Here is a 13,217-nt window from a genome sequence, read left to right as displayed (position 1 = left end):
AGAGAGAGGCAGGCTAGCTCCAACAGGCCTGCCTGGAAGAAGAAGAGCCCTCCCGGCTCCCTCCAGTCCATCTGCCTTGGTCCAGGCCTCAGAGGGAGAGAATAACTGTTGGACCTGATTCCCTCCCCCCCTCGCCATTCCCTTCTCCTTTTGTGTAGTGTCTTTTTAGATTGTAAGCTTGTGGGCAGGGAACCACCTATTATCCCCTCTGTTGTAAACCGCTCGGATTCCCAGTGATTGGGCGGTATATAAATAAATCATATTATTATTATTATTATTATTATTATTATACAAAAAAGTGAGCATTAAAATAGAATCAAACTGTTACAGTATTAAAACACATCACACATTAAAATAATAAAATGCAATTAAACAAGATAAAAGTGCTTAAAAGTAGTGCAATTAAAACATTACAGCAACCCAGCCCATTCTTTTTTTAAAAAATTGTTTTAAAAGGCTGTCAGAATAAAAAGGGTTTAGTCTGCAAACAGAAGGCCACCAAGGAGGGGGCCATCCTGACCTCCCTGGAAATTAGTTCCAGAGTCTAAGGGCAGCCAACAAGAAGGCCCCCACTCTCACAAGCAACTATACTTGTGATGGTGTTGGACTGGTATAATAAAGCATGGGAAGATTCTAATGGAAGGTGGGAGTTGTTCAGCTGGCCAGCTCCTATGCCATTTGCGGCTACTATGCTGATAACCACTACCTTGAATTACACTGGCAAGTAGTACAAGTGACATAGTAAAGGCATCACATGCTCCCCGCACTTTGACTTAGGGGTTACCCACACGGGCCAAATAAATTGTCCTGTCCCTATTCTCTCAGCAAGTAGTCTGGATGACAGACTCAATCCCTGGTACTGGTGTGAACTGTCCAGACATCATCCGGCCAATTCAGCACCAAACCTATAGTATGCCACCTTTAAAACAGCTTCAATAAACTCATCTTTTGATCCAGATCTTCCTGGAAGACCCAGAGCTCTCCGTTAAACCAGCGGACAAAGGAGGTGCCATAGTTATATGGGGGAGGGAAGATTATGAATCAGAGGCACATAGCCAACTATCAAATGTAAAACACTATAAGGAATGTATGAAAGACCCAACAGATGACATTTTGAAATCCATTAAAATTATTCTAGGCACTGAATATGGGCTATATAAAAACTAATGTTTATGAACATCTATTGGATTCCCCTGGCAGGATCCCCTTATTTTATTTATTACCTAAGATACATAAAGACAAAATTCCAGTTCCAGGTAGACCCATAGTCTCAGGTTGACGTTCAATCCTAGAACCATTGGCTACATATGTTTCTTCTTTCCTGAAACCTTTCATTCCGGATATACCATCATATATAAAGGATACCAAGGAGTTTGTTAAATATATAGAACAACTTACACCACCTGTAGAAACCTTTGTTTTGGTGACATTGGATGTTGTATCACTTTATACCAATATTCCTCAGATTGAGGCCTTGGAGATCGTGGAAGCAGTTTTGCTGTCTAAACCTATGGGACTTCCCCCTACTCACTTTTTGTTACACCTTATAGAAATAACTCTGACCAAGAACTATTTTAAATTTGGTAACCAATTCTGTTAGCAAACATCTGGGGTTGCAATGGGCTGTAGGTTCGCCCCGGAGTTGGCAAACCTTTACATGGATCATTTTGAACGTACCTATATACTAAGTAAGGAGTTATTTTCCCCCCATATAAAGACGTGGAAGAGATTCTTGGATGATATTTTTTGTATATGGATGGGTTCTGAGACCTCACTCAAGGAATTTTTGGTTTTTCTTAATGGGATCCATGAAAGTATCAAATTTGATATGACATACAATCAATGCCCAGTGAATTTGTGATGCCAGTGACTATTTATTTACAAGGCGTCCTGTGAGACCCGGTGCCACCACCACCACCATGGGTTGCTTGCTCTGGGAAGAGGCACCTAGCCTGGGCACCTCATTTTGACCTCAGAGCAAGTGACCAGCAGCAGTGGCACCAGGGGGCTCAATGAGATATATGTGTGAACAGCCGACCAGCATCATAACAAAAGGCCCAAGGTAACAGCAGAAGTCTGGACAGCTTTGGTGCCAGAATATTCTGGCTGCTCCGGAGCATTCTGGCCTGTGTGACCCCGGCTTCTGTCAAAACATCTAGCAGCTGCTTCACCATATCACCAGTACATACCCTCTAATGGTTCAAAGATGAAAACTGCATGTGGCCATGCAATATTGGTGTATGGGCAAGACAGCAAGAGTTATTAATGAGGAATACTCAAGGTAGGAGAGGTTGTTGCAGTTTGCTTTTGCTTGAGCCTACTGGGAAGGGCAAGAGTCTGTCCGTCTCCTCTCCTCCACCATTCTCACTCAGAGTTACCAAGTGAAAACTATTTTTGCACTTTGAACTCAGTTTGCTTTAACTGAAGTAAGCTGAGTACACAGGAAGAAAATGGGAGCAAGAGAGGGAAACTGGGACATTTTAAAAGCAGCTGAATAAGGAGGATTACAGAGAAATGATCATGACTGTTTGACAGTGGAACACATCTCTTCTTTGGATGTTTTTAGACAGGCTGGATGGCCATCTGTTGGGGCTGCTTTGATTGTGTATTCCTGATGTCAGGGGGTGGACTTGATGGCCCTTGAGATCTCTTCCAACTCTGTGATTCTATGATTCTAGGACAGTCTCTGCCAGATTGGGACAGTTGGAAGGTATGTTGTTGCTATTGATGCTGTTACTGCTGTTATCCCACCTTTCCTCCAGTCTGGGACTCATGATAGCTTACCAAAGTTAAAACAGATACAGCTAAAAAGTCACAAAATGCTGAAGGTTAAAAATATTATTAAACTATCAAAAAAATTTACAAGCAAGACCATTAAAAAGAAGAACAACAAATAAAAACAATGCAGCACATTATCAGAGCCCCCCCCCCCCCCAGTAATCAGCTCTTAAAGGCCTGCTAAAATGAAGTCTCCACCTACCTATCAAATGATAGCAAGGAAGGCACCAGTTCAAGCTGTCTAGGAAGGACATTACAGACCCTGGGAGCAGCCACTGAGAAGGTCCTCTCTTGTGTTCCTATTAGATGTGCTTGTGGAGGTGGTGAGACACAGAGAAGGGCCACTTTAGAAGACCTCAATACACATATGGGAGAACATGGTCCTTCAGATAACCTGGGCCTGAACTGTATGGTGCTTTATAGGTCATAGGCAGCACTTTGAATCATAAGTAACACTTTGGACAGACTGAGAATTGAAAAGGGGAATTGTGTGCTTTATGTAGTCAGCTCTGGTTAACAATTTGGCTGTAACAATTAGGATTACTAGTTGAAGTTTCCGAGTGGTTTTCAGGAAAATCCCAGATCAACTTTACTACAGTAGTTAATGAAGTTATACCTATTGGATGTTAATTCCATAATAAAGTACCAGAAATGGATTCAGTTAGCACAGCAGCCAAAGGTGATAAAAAAGTAGCCTAGACCATAGCCACTGACTGAACATCATGGTTTGATCCAGGAAAACTCCAGAGAACACACAAATGATGAACCTGATCTTTTATGGGAACTTGTGTCAATGGTGTGCATATTTGATTCAAACCATGGACTTTGAGCTTTATGGGAATAGGGTGTTAAGTCTTATGATAGTGGCATCCAGCATGGGATAGCAAATTCATTTTGGTAGAAAGACAACTCTTGATTAACAGCAGAATGAGCTCTAGACTTGTTGCGCAAAGACATGGCCTTCAAACCTCTGCTCTTTGAGGTTCATTGCAGTTTTGTCTGCTATCAATGGCATTTATAACAGCAGTCTATTGGCCACAGAATAGGGATGTAATTTTTCACTAAGTTTCTTCTCAAAGGAAGCAACAGGCAATTTTAACAAGTGTCTTCCTGCTGTAAGAACGTAACTGAAGAACACACAGTTTTCAAAGACTATTTAGAATTCAGGACTTATTCTGTGAAAGTTCACTCATGACTGCTTTGCACAGAAAACAAATATTTTCTATACAGAAAGCAAGATTCCTGTGTTTTAAAAATGTGCAGAAAACTTTGATTTCTGAGCAAATCACTCATATGTGTTTTGTGCAGAATAACTCCCAATTACAGTATTTTCTATGCAGGAAACAGCTTTTTCTGCAGAGGAAATATTTCTGCATAGAAATATCATTTTCTGTACAGAAAATACTGTTTCCTTTACAAAACAACCACACACAAATTTTGTGCAGAATAAGTCCCAAAGTGCAAAGATTCTCATCTGTCCAGGAATTCCTCACAGGGTTTCTTGACCCTCAAATAGCATGTTTTCCAACCATTAAAAAAAAAAATCCATCCTGAACACAAGAGTATTCCTACTCCAACAATTGTAGCTTTTCATATTCTAGAATTTGAATCCATGAATAGAAATCAGTTTCCGCTTTTGATTCACAGGATGGATGACACCACACATTGTTCAGAAAGAAACCAGATTTATTTGATGAATATAAACAAGCTGATCAACACCAAGCACTTCTCATATACATGATAACAATGTTATGAACTTTAAATACCTTGGTACTTAACACTTCTACAAGACATTAAAAGTACAATGACTGTTCTAAAACATGCCCACTGGTAATTTCTAAGGATTCCTTAGTTTTTCATATCAATGTCCTTAACCATATGTTGAGATCACAATCCAGAACATGCCACTCACTTGAAGAAAATTATTACAAGAAGCACTATCAAATGAGGGTCGAAGGTAAATAGGGAATACTGACCCATTGCTGCAAAACATCACATTCAAACAATCACTCTACACCAAAGGAAAATGCAGATATAGGTTGTGACACATCAGTAGTCTTTTCATAAACACTGTTTTAAAAAGGAAATTAAAACCCACTTTCAAATGAAAGTCAATGTGCATTTACGTGCATACTAGATACACAAAAGTCATTTAAATACAAAATTCCATTTGTACATTTAAATGAAAGAATATGCAGTACAAGCTTGATCCCACAGTAAAATAATACTCATCTTAAATGTTAACCCAAAAATTGTTGTTTGTTTGTTTTTTACACTGAAAGGGGAGGACAAAACTACCAAACATTGCTCGAGTAAAATGTTTGCCCAACATCACAGTGTTTGTTGTAAACCCAGAGATTCTATTTTACTGTATGAAAAGATTCCCCCTCTAAACATCATAGAATACTAGGTGAAATGAAAAAAGAGGGGAAAAAAGTTAATGTTAGACAAAATTTTCTTCTATACAGGCTAAGTCTTAGGCCTTGATAAAAGTTAGAATCAATACTCTTACCAATGAGCGGAGCAAAAAAAACCAACGCCCCCAAAATAATATCTGTGACAAAATTGGCACACACATATAAATATCTAGCTATACAGTTTTGATTTTTAAAGACCCTATGTTTTCCTAGTTTATTTCCTACTTCAAGTATTCAGTTGCAGAATTAAGGTAAAGACCTGACTGTAAGAGACACAGAAGGCATGATCTTCTGCAAAGCTTTCTTGCCCAAGCCCCATGGGACTGAAAAAGGAAGTGGTCCACTTCTCATCCTAAGCTTCCTCTTGTCCCTTTCACTTCAGTGGAGCTTGCACCCAAGAACTCCCTTGAGGATTGTGCCCAGACAGCTGTCCCTTACTAGGACAACAACTTTGTTCAAAGAAACACTTTTGTTGTCCAAGTTCGCAAGTGCAACATTTGTCATATGTGCTAAAGAAACTCCCAGGAGCTTTGCATTTTAAACAAACCCAACAAAACAAAAAGAAACCCCAAAAGTTTAAAATGTCATCGATAAAGGACAAACTTTTAAAACAAAGCAAAACAAAACTGGATATGGATTATCTATGCTATACAGATTTTATACAGATTTGTTATTTCATGTATTGAATTCCAAGGAGAAATTTAGCTTGCTTTCTGTGGGTCTTTAATTTCATCAAGGATGATGGTGCACTCATCTAATAAATTCGTGTTTTCTAGATAAATCATAATTTCTGGGAGGGGGGGTTAATATGTATGGCTCATAAAGGATGATCAGGATTAATTGCACTAACTTTCTGAAAGCAATAATATTTTTTTTCTAAATTCAGTGCAAGGTTTTAGGAATATCCTGTTCAGATTTTTTTTTTCTCACAGCAGCAAAGAAAAAGACAAAAAAAAAATACTAAGAATTAAGGCCACACATGTTTGATTTCATGGGGAGGCAACCCACTAAGTAATACTGCTGCATGACTTCCATTCATTTCCACAAAACCCAGTACATATTTTACTAAAATGAAAGGAAGTTTCAGAGGAGAACGGTTGAGTTGATTTCACATGTTGTTCGATTTTCACTTTATTTATTTTATTTTTTTAGAACTGCTGATAGTCAATATCCATTTATATGAGCCTCAAAATGCTCCTTCCACTGGCAAAGAGTTGTGCCAATGAAAGAACAAAACACTTGTATGCACACCTAAGCCAGACTGAATGAAAATGCTTATTAAGAGGGAGACTTTTGCTTTGGGAAAACAGCAGATATTTAATCATCAATAATAGTCTGTCCCTGCATTTAACAGCTTCAGGGTTCCTCCACCCCAAGCTTTTCTCTCCTGGCATGTGCTTTAACTTGTTCACATTTATTATCATTTGTTTCATGATGGAGATAATAGTCAATTATCTCCTCATTCATTGACACATATTTTGCTTAACATCTAAAATACAATATAAAGTATGGTAAGCATTGCTGTCCTGTTCAGAAAACAACAATGTATGGTCCCTTCTCATAAAGGAGACCTAATGCATATATCAAATAATCACAACATTCTTATTTTAATTTTTAAAAAATCAAGAGTCCCAGCTTTTATATGAAGTATGTTGTGCATTTGGACAATAAAAGTTTGATACATCCTCACAGATGTTTGTATAATATGTATACAGATATGTGTACACATGCTTGCTTCAAGCTTTTATCATCCAGACATACATCCACCACTGTATATAAATGATTTCAAGCCAATTTAGATTGCAATCCTATACACACTTAGCTATGAATAAGCACTAATGAACTCAATGGTACTTACCTCTATGTAGATATGTATAGGATTGCACTGTTAGATTCCCCATGCATTGTCAGAGACACACACCAAATTGTCATATGCCAACAGATATTAGTACCAAAAATTGATTTCATTTCCAACCTGGCCCAGAGCTTAATACTGGTAGTTACATCATCAAAATAGTTTGAATAACATAAGAAACAGAGGAGGGCAAAGATGTTTCTATTACCCTAAAAAGCCACATTGCTGTGGGTATGTTTAATGCTGACATCATTATGTAACAGCTTTCTTGTCCTATAATAATCTAATGCATTAGAAGTGATACTTTAGAAGAAACTAACCAGAATCAGCAGATGGTGACATTGCAAACTAGTGGAACCTCAATTACACATTAAAATTAATACAAATCTGTCAATGAACTGTTTCAGTGAACTTCATTGAGTAATGTTCAGATGTAGCTCAGCTGGAAAAAAAGGAACAATTCATATGACCCCATTAAAAGTAATGAAGTTCTTCTAATTTCTGTTGAAGCCCCTTTAATTGTTTTCCAAAGTATCTAACTTCATAATAGATTACAAGAAACAATGGAGAAGACATCTGCTTATGCAGCATATTGTTTGATGGCAACCTTCATGTGCTCCACCCACTTCTGTGAACTTTTTGGGACAGAGCGGTGATTGCATTCAGAGTCCCACTGCAGATCATCATCATCATCATCATCATCATCATCATCATCATCATCTTCTTCTTTCTCCTCTGATCAACCTGCAGTGCTGCATATCGTTTGCTTCTCTCTCCAGCTCCTCTGATAACTGCAAAGAAAGAAGAGACCATGCAAACAATTAGTTCATATCACTGGTGGAGAGACATTCTTATTCTTATTAATGTTTATTTATATAGTGCTGTAAATTTCGCATGGTGCTTTACGACGTTACCAAAACAACATAAAAACTGCCAAAAGCATACAGTCTAAAATCATAAAATACAAAAATAGTAAGTAAACAATTTATCCCATTAAAATAACAGCAGCCTGAAATGCTTCTGTGAACAAAAAGGTCTTTAATTTGGACTTAAAGTTGACCAGGGAAGTAATGATCTGCAAGTGTTTGGGGAGGCAGTTATAGGAATGAGGGGCAGCAAGGGGAAAAGGGTGAATCCAAACCAAGGAAGAAGAAATTCTTGGCTGGGTTAAAAGCCCTGAGCCCCTGGATCACAGAGTTCAAACAGAATGGTAGGAGGAAATAAGGGCTGACAAATAAGGGAGGGGGGGCAAACCATGCAGGGCTTTGAAAGTTACAGGAAGAAGCTTATACTGAATTGTAAAAGGAATGGCGAGTCTGTGAAGAGAAGTCAAGAGGGGTGACATGGTCAAAACAGCAAGCCAAAAAGATAATCATAGAAGCAGAGGCTGAACAGAAACCAAAGGACCAAGGTGAGACAAAGGAAGCCCTGTCAAAAGAAAATTGCACTAGGTAAGGCGAGAAATAACCAGGGCATGAAATAAAGTCTTAACAGTAGAGACTGAAAGAAAAGGTTTGATTTTGGCTGTCTTATACAAGAAGAGTTGACAAGACTTTCTTAACAATGAAGATTGCTTGGCTTCTTCACCTGCTATTTTGTACATAAACATTCTTTGCGGGGTCTTCATATCTGGCTGCTAGAATCCACTTTGTGTTTTACCATTTGGAGATACCTAGTTTAGCAATTCCTACAAAAGGCCATTTAAGTGGTGGTGACTACAGTGTGGATCACTCTTATGGGAATCCTACCTCACTGTTGTGTTGGAACACAACCTCACTGTCGTGTTGGAACTCAACAATTTCTTATTTCTGATTGAGTTCTGTGGCACTTTTAAATATTTATTTTAATAATGCCAAATCTTTTTGCTATTTATTGGGGATGTCTATTGTTATTCAAAAGTGATTTTTTTAAATGCACTGTTTTTAACTGATTTCTTGCTATGGGGGCAATTTAGAAAAAAAACAGACAAAGAAAGGGAATTGCGAGCATTCTCTTAATGACTTACATATGCACATGTTCCCCTACAGAAGTGCTGGGACATTTTTGGTCTGGTGTAGAACTCTGCATTTAGCTGAAGCAGAATTGCATGCCTCTTGTGCAGTTGTGCTGGATATCTGGACTTGAGGGTGGGGGTAACAATAGCAATAGCATTTACATTTCTATACCTCTTCATACTGAACTGTGTTTTAGCAGTTCACAACATGTAAGCTAATTGTTCCCAACAAACTAGGTACTCATTTTAGTGACCTACGGAAGGATACCAGGATGAGTCAACCCTGGAGCCCTGGGATTGAACTCACCATCTTCTGGCTGCAATACTGGCTGCAGTACTGGCATTTATCCACTGTGCCATCAGGGCTCCTAAAAAATCCAGAATGCCTTACTTTTCTTCCTAGAGTTCTGGGTTTTCAGGCAGGGGCCTTCATAACAAGGAAGGGAACATCCCAGCTGAGAGTTTCAAAAGGTTCATTCTGACTGGTAGCAGCCTATCCAGCACACTTTTTGTAGGAGCCTTGTAAAGAGGAGGCCCAACAATAGGGAAATTCATCCCCTGTTCCAGATTTGTAACAGTTCTGTCTAGTTATTTTTAATGAGGATCCATAAAAAAAAGTGGTCTGCTTTTTCAGGAAAGACCCAAAATGGTTCATATGGCACCTTTTACTGGTTAAATTTCAGGCATTGACACAGAATCATTGGCAGCCAACATTGTGTCACACACCTGCTTTTATTAAGACCACCCACTGAATCATCTTGGTTTCCATTTGAACCTGAAATATATGTAACCTTGGTTTGACATGATGACAGAGCTAGGGAAATTTCCAAAACGTGGTAGAAAGAGTTTTGCCACTCATCTTCTGCTCTGAAAACAAATCCCTCTGAAAGCAACAAATGTGTGGTGAAAACATTTTCACCACACTTTAGAATGTATGTCCATCTTTACTATGACATTTTGTTTCAGTGTAACCATAATGCTACTTCACACACCAATGAGCAAAGGTTTCAGTAACAGAAACAATGCTGTTTTTGACAAAAGTTGACAGCTCTTTGGTATAAAAGAGAGAGAGTTCATGCTCAGCTCTTAATTGCATTTAGGACATTATTATTATTGTTGCTCTGATGCTGTGTGCCTTCAAGTTGACTCCAATTTATGCAACCATCCCATAGGGTGTTCTTGGCAAAGGAGGTTTGCCATTGTCTCCCTCCCAGGCTGAGAGAGTACAACTTGCCCAAGGTCATTCAGTGGGTTTCCATGGCTGAGTGGGGATTTGAACCCTGGTCTCCCAGAGTCCTAGTCTAACACTCAAACTGCTATACCACATTGGCTCATTAATGAAAAAGCAAAAACAATGTTATTGTTATGAATCTCTATGTAATATGTGAAAATAAGGAAATTAGAAACTGTGATGTATTTGAATCTTTGTGTTATGAGTAAAAATTCAATAAAAAGTATTTTAAAAAAGCAATAACAATGTGAGAGTGCTTCAAGTAAAATTTTCAGAAAAGTGGGGAAGGGAGTGTAAATAAGAACACAATATGATGAAATCTTTATAGGTAGTCTAATTAGACATGAAATTAATTAATCTGATGAAGCCTTAGAAAAGCTAAGCTATAATACCATTTTAGACATTAGAGTGCAACAAGACTCTGTTGTTTCTGCTACAATAACCTAACACAGAGGGACCTCTGAAGTTATATATTAATACATATTTTATCATATACATTTCATTGTACTAAGTACTCCAAGAACTATTATAGAGTACACAGGCTTTCTTCAAAGATAAATTATATACACAGGAAAAATGGAAATGTAGCCAGTCACTCCAAAATATCGAATCAAGTTGTAGTCTTTTTTCTCCTCATCTAAAAATGATGTGCAAATCATTACTTCAGTTCTATACTCGGAAATAGTCTTATTCAGATTTCTTCCCTCTTTACATCACACAGGAAGAAGGTATAAAGCAAATCCTTTTAGTTTATTGGCACATTAAATTTACTCAGTCTGTAGCTCAAACATTATACATCAAATTACCTAATACTATTCTCAAACAAAGAGTTATAAATGTCTTTCCAATATGTCTGTGCAGTGCACAGTGTTGAGCAAAACATGCCTCTACCTCTGCTTTTTAATGAGTGAAATGTTCAAAAAGAATATTTTTGGCTAAAGGAGTTTAGGGCTTTTTGTACCATGAAAAAAAAGCCTTGAAAACATGTGATAACACATATAAATAACTCAAATCTGGCTGTACTGTATGGAAATTAATTATACAATTTTTAGGTGGCTATCTCTCATGGTTACAAAATAATAATAATGAAACTTGGTGAATAATACTTGTTTAAACCTCAAAAGCCATCATGATTTCAAATATTTCATTTAAAGATTAGAAAGCCAGCATGGTGTAGTGCTGGGTTAAAGCTTTGGGAGACTAGGTTTCAAATCCCTGCTCAGCCATGGAACCTTAAAGGGTGACCTTGGGCAAATCACTCTCTCTCAGCCCCAAAGGACGGCAAAGACAACCCCCTCTGAACATATCTTGCCAAGAAAACCCCATGAAAGGTTGCCTTAGGGTCACCACAAGTCAGAGATGACTTGAAGGCACATAGCAACAAAATTTAGAGATGAAGGATTATAGGATATTTGAACTGATCTCTCCCTGTCTTTTCTGTCACTCTTTAAATTGCTAATTCCATGACCAAATGAGTAATGTCTCAATATATCATTGTTCCCTATATAATGTCTTTGCACGATTCATCATCATCATCATCATCATCATCATCATCATCATCATCATCATCTCCACCACTGGAATAACAATTTATATTTGAATTAGATGTACATAGTTTATTTTAAGCAATTAATAAGGTTATTCTGACACCGAACTATTACAGTATATGGGTCCATTAATGATGACTGCAATTAGTGTACACACACGAACATTTCCCAGCTCCTTAGTTTAAAACAGTTTGGACCCTAATCCAAAACGTTTTGACGTGAATGGAAAGATTCCCATCAACTTCATTAGGAATTTGGATCTAACTCTGGCACAAGAAGAAATGATTTCCACAGAGTTGGAAAGTTTGGGAGTTCCTGAAGTAGATCATGTTACGAGTTCTGGCACATAAAATCACTGCAAACTTTTTATGAAAACTGTAAGTCAAAGCATGCATTGCATTTTGTGAACTGTACATAGTTCCCATTCTTTTGTGTGTGGAGGATCGCTCAAAGAGATATATAGACACAGGAAGCACCCATGCGAATTAACAAGAAGCACATGTTCCAACTATAAGAACGATCTATGACCCCCCCCCTCTCTCTTTCTTTTGTACCAGTTGGGAGCTGAGCAGTTTATAATTTTCCAATGTTCTTGATATTTTACCCTGGCAATTCTCACTCACCAATGTTAAAAGCACAATTCTGCACAAAGAAGGGAACAATGAAGAAGAATGAGCAAAGAAATGCAAAATGCAGGTTTGTTCCTTGGCTCTCTCTAGCCTTCTTACAGCAGTATCAAAATTCCTGGATAAGTTTCCCGCTCCTCTCTTTCTCTACTGATTCATTCATCCAGACATTGCATGCATTTTGACCCAAAACAGAAAGAAGGAAAGAAAGAAACTACAGAAAATCCAGGGGGAGGGGAATTACAGCTTTTCAACACCTGCTAGAGCTATGTATAATTTTATTTCTCTCTTTTGGACTACAGTATGCCAGAAATGCAGAACACCCAGCATTAACACCCCAATAACAAACCACCTTCACATAAATTACGCTGACTTCAGGTAACTTATTTCTCTAGTAAGCCATTTACCACACAATGCTATGTAGGTTACATCAAGTTCAGTGGGGCATACTGCCAAGTATTTATGCACCAGATTAGATATAGGTGAGAATATCATTCAGTGTTGTTACTGTCACTGCTGCTGCCATTTTTAAAGAATGTATAAAACTCTACAAACGTCTACAAAAATAGGATCAAAAAACTGAGTTTTTAGAATATCAAACCTGGAAGAAACCAAAATGGACTAATATATCCACTAAGTGCAAGACTTTTGTTTATCTCCTACAAGTCTGGGTTTCATATTCAACCATGGTATAAATCTTGCTTCATTGCTTGCTTTCATGTCATTTCCATTTTATGGTGACCATATGGCATCCCTATCAGGGAGTTTTC

The 13,217-nt window shown here is 38.0% G+C and overlaps 1 protein-coding gene across 1 annotated transcript in view; it reads right to left on the bottom strand.

Moving 5' to 3' along the window:
* Window positions 1–4,443: 4,443 nt before the first annotated feature.
* Window positions 4,444–13,217, bottom strand: part of ERC2 (ELKS/RAB6-interacting/CAST family member 2) — a 765,920-nt gene continuing 757,146 nt past the window's right edge. Inside the window, exon 19 of the mRNA XM_042454903.1 lies at window positions 4,444–7,841. The gene's annotated coding sequence lies outside the window, so the exon portion shown is untranslated. The remainder of the gene's footprint in view (window positions 7,842–13,217) is intronic.

The sequence above is a fragment of the Sceloporus undulatus genome, chromosome 2, assembly GCF_019175285.1.
Source record: "Sceloporus undulatus isolate JIND9_A2432 ecotype Alabama chromosome 2, SceUnd_v1.1, whole genome shotgun sequence".
In the NCBI taxonomy this organism is placed as follows: Eukaryota; Metazoa; Chordata; class Lepidosauria; order Squamata; family Phrynosomatidae; genus Sceloporus; species Sceloporus undulatus.
This window is presented reverse-complemented; position numbering and strand designations above follow the sequence as displayed.